The 3,706-nt window shown below is 36.7% G+C and overlaps 1 long non-coding RNA gene across 1 annotated transcript; it reads right to left on the bottom strand.

Moving 5' to 3' along the window:
• Positions 1–582: 582 nt before the first annotated feature.
• Positions 583–2,851, bottom strand: LOC138411490 (uncharacterized). Its single transcript, XR_011244123.1, has 3 exons — positions 2,763–2,851; positions 2,201–2,255; positions 583–1,330 (listed from the first exon to the last, which is right to left on the bottom strand). It is a non-coding gene; the product is annotated as an uncharacterized lncRNA (long non-coding RNA).
• Between the last annotated feature and the right edge of the window lie 855 nt (positions 2,852–3,706).

Here is a 3,706-nt window from a genome sequence, read left to right as displayed (position 1 = left end):
CATTCAGGGAGAGAGGAGTTTTTTTCTTTTTCTTTTCATCAGGCTGTCATGCTATTCCTCCTTTTAGCTCATTTCCCAGACCCTGAGACACTGTCGATAGGTCAACCTTATGAGATCACCATCCGAGACTCTGAGTCAACCCAACTGAGGCCTCAGCACCAGAAAATATGATAAAACTCTGCTCCGTGATCAAATATTAATCACCTAATGACATATTTATGAGGCTAAATTCTAATATTGTTTTTCTTTGAGGAGATTATATCACCACATTGTCGTGAGTTGCATTTCAAAGAATAAAGTGCTTTTATTTTTTAAAGATTTTAAAGCAAGTCTGACTGAGAGAGAGTCCCACGCGTCCACAGATAAGACTGTCTTAGGTTATTTATCCCCAAAGTTTGTTAAATCTTCGTCAAGTCACAAAGTTTCTACATCTATTTAGTGATTCCAGAAACCTTTCTGTCTGTATGTGACTCACATATCTCAACAACTGTTCATCTTATTATCTTGACACTTGGTATGTGTATTGTTAAGGGCCCAAGGAAGTGCAGCATTCAATTTAGTGCAATTTGGGACATGTGACACTTTCAATTTTATTACAGGCAACTCATCAACATGATAACTTGCACAGCAATGACAACGACAACTGGTTCTCCTGTTCAGGGTTCTGTGGACTCCGGAGTCCGGCAGTCTGTCTTTACTTAACGCAGATCAAAACTGTGACCAATCCATTCCAAACAAGCAGGTTTAAAACTACTCCAGTTAATCCAAATATGGGTAAAAAAGATCAAACAAATTGGCTGTAAGGAATTTGGAGTGGGCAGCTGTGGCTCAGTGGAGAGGGTCTTCCACTGAGCAGAAGGTTGGTGGTTGATCCAGTTTCCAAGTGTCCTTGGGCAAGATTCTGAACCTGACAGCTGTGCCAGCAGTGTATGAATGGTGTGTGTGGGAAAAAGGTGCTGCATATAGAAGCCCTGTATGAATGTGTGCGTGAATGTGACTTGCACTGTAAAGAACTTTGAGTGGTTGATAATCTCTAATTTTAGGATTTAGGATTTTAATTCATTTGGCAACACCAAGTGCTAAATGCATTTAACATCACATCTGCCCTCATCACAAACATACATTGGAATATCTGTTTTACCAGTTCAACCAATGTGAAAACGCAGCATTAGAAAATGTCAGATTTGCATTAAGCATTAAGTGATTTAATACAGCTCTGATACAGTGAGTCTGAAATCAACCAGATCAAATCTAAAAGAGTAATGACAGATTTACATGCCGCTGCAGCATCATCTTTGATTTCACTCTGCATGAGGAGATCTTTTTATTTCTGCAACAGAAAAGGAGATGTTGGCCACTGACAATGAAAAGTACATGATGACATACTATTTAACAGTAATTGTCTAAAATGTGATTTAAGGTAAGATACAGATGAACTCAAAACAATACTTGTAAAAGTAAAAGTAAATTTACTACTTGTACTACTGCGGGATTCAGTCTAAAAGCAGGTCATGTTACTGTCCATGAGCAGATTTGAAATGTGGTACAGCTGTAACTGGCACCATGAGTTTAATAACTATAATATATTTAATAGTCTTTTGTTCTTCATTCCATTACACTGCTTAATCACCAGAAGAGGTGATCAACCTATTCACCTGCCTCCATATGCACCCCCCTCCATATACAGACATAATGGTGCACATCATATTATCCTCAAACAAGGTATACCTGTTTCATAGGTGATGTAAATGGTCTGTATTTATATATATATATATATATATATATATATAAAGTTTGTAAGGTTATTTATGTTTTATTGCTATTAACAAATGTCTGTTCAAATGGACAATCAAGTCTTATCTCATCATTCAGTGACTTTAAAGTGAGAGAGCTTAACATGTTGTTTCATATGATACCAAAAGAGAAGAATTAATTATCACTCTGGCAACATTTATTTCCTTTCATTGTCTGTGATTTAATGTTTAAAAAAGAAAAAATACTGCTGTGATGCTTTCAAATAAAACAATTTCCCTTTACATTAATCCTCTAAATCAGTATGCATTCTATGAATGACTGAACACCATTAAAAATCAGGCTGCAACTTTTTATTTAGTGCACAGCATTTGAACCGCGCCTCATCATTTGCCTCTCTCCTGATTGAATTTAATACACCACAACACAGGGACATTATTCGACTTACCTGATAAATAAAAGAGCAGACCAATGGAACATTAATGAGACGTTGACAGAGACTCCTAAAAAATAATGAGAGTGAAACAGTGAAATGATACAAAGACAGCTGTAAGAATTGAAATGGTCTCTTCAATCATGTGGAAAGTAGCACAAATTAAAGTTGGCAGCGTGCACTTTATCCTCATAACGATTGTGTCATTTCATATTAATGGTAATATGAATATGCAGCCAAAACATGATAAAATAGCGCTGCTGTTTAAAGTCAACACAAGTTCTGCTGTGTGCACAGAAGGTGTGTTAATGCATTACATATATATATATATATATATATATATATATATATATATATATTTATTTATTATTATTTTTTAATATATATAAAAGAGCAAAACCACCCTGAAATCTACTTACTAATTCCACAACAGTCTGTCAGTACCATTCATCAGTTCAGCTGAGTAAATGGTCAGACAAAGTGCAGTGCCAAGTTTGTTCAATATTAATATTAAAAACCAGGCAACCAATGCTCTTTAGCAGTCAGTGTGTCAGTGGTGGGGGGTGGGGCTGTGTACCTTCAGTCTGTGGAAAGAGCTGAACAAGTTTTTTCCATGTCCTCAGAAAAGCTACAGCAGCAGTCGCAATGGCATCAAACCGGTCAGAACTGCAGTAAAAAGTGGAAGCACAACGTTTGTTTTGTTGCTGCAGTGCTTTGTATCAAGCTGAATAACATAGCATTTATTTTGAAAAGTTGGGAACTTGGGTCTGAAGAGTGAATAGATTTGTTAACATAACTCCTTGATATGTGACATTTCTGTGTGTGTGATTGGTGAATGGTGATATAAAATCCAAAGTCCTTGGTGTTGGCTTGTTTCCCACTCACATGATGCCAGTGGGTGTTTGAAACAGCGGGGAGCATTTTAGAATGCATGTTCCTTTAATTCCAACCTAAAACATGTCAAGCTTAAATGTGCTTTGGATCAGGGGCTCTTATTTTGATGGGCCCAGGGCGAAAGTCTAAATTCAACACAACTGTGTCGACCCACAAACCACTTGGAATCCGTCTCTGAATCACCATCGTCAGAGGAAACACCAGCGTTTAGGGCAGACCAGTGCTTCATGTGTTTGACTCTGTACAGCAGAAATACGGTTCGGATGTAGATATGTAATGTCCACAATTCTTTTACTTGAAGTCTGAAGTATTGTGAAAAAAGACATTTGCTAATTGAAAGTGAGTGCTCGTTTAGATAAATTTCATCTTAAAGAAGCTTCAAAATTGTTTCTTTTTCCATGGAATATTTCTTACTCGTTTTATTAAGTTGAATATGAACTTATCCGCATTGAGACACACGATAAAAACAGGTTTTCTGGGATATTTAAAGGTAGGCAAAGCATTATTTGTTTTTTTTTATCCTCCACACAGAGCACATGCAGCAGGTCTAAATTCTCATTTTCTTTATTAACCTTCTTTTTTAGAACATTCCTATCACTAATTCCTATCACGTGCACGCTCATCTGT

The sequence above is a fragment of the Paralichthys olivaceus genome, chromosome 9, assembly GCF_024713975.1.
Source record: "Paralichthys olivaceus isolate ysfri-2021 chromosome 9, ASM2471397v2, whole genome shotgun sequence".
Lineage (NCBI taxonomy): Eukaryota > Metazoa > Chordata > Actinopteri > Pleuronectiformes > Paralichthyidae > Paralichthys > Paralichthys olivaceus.
Note: the sequence above shows the minus strand (reverse complement) of the source record. Positions and strands in the feature narration are given on the sequence as shown.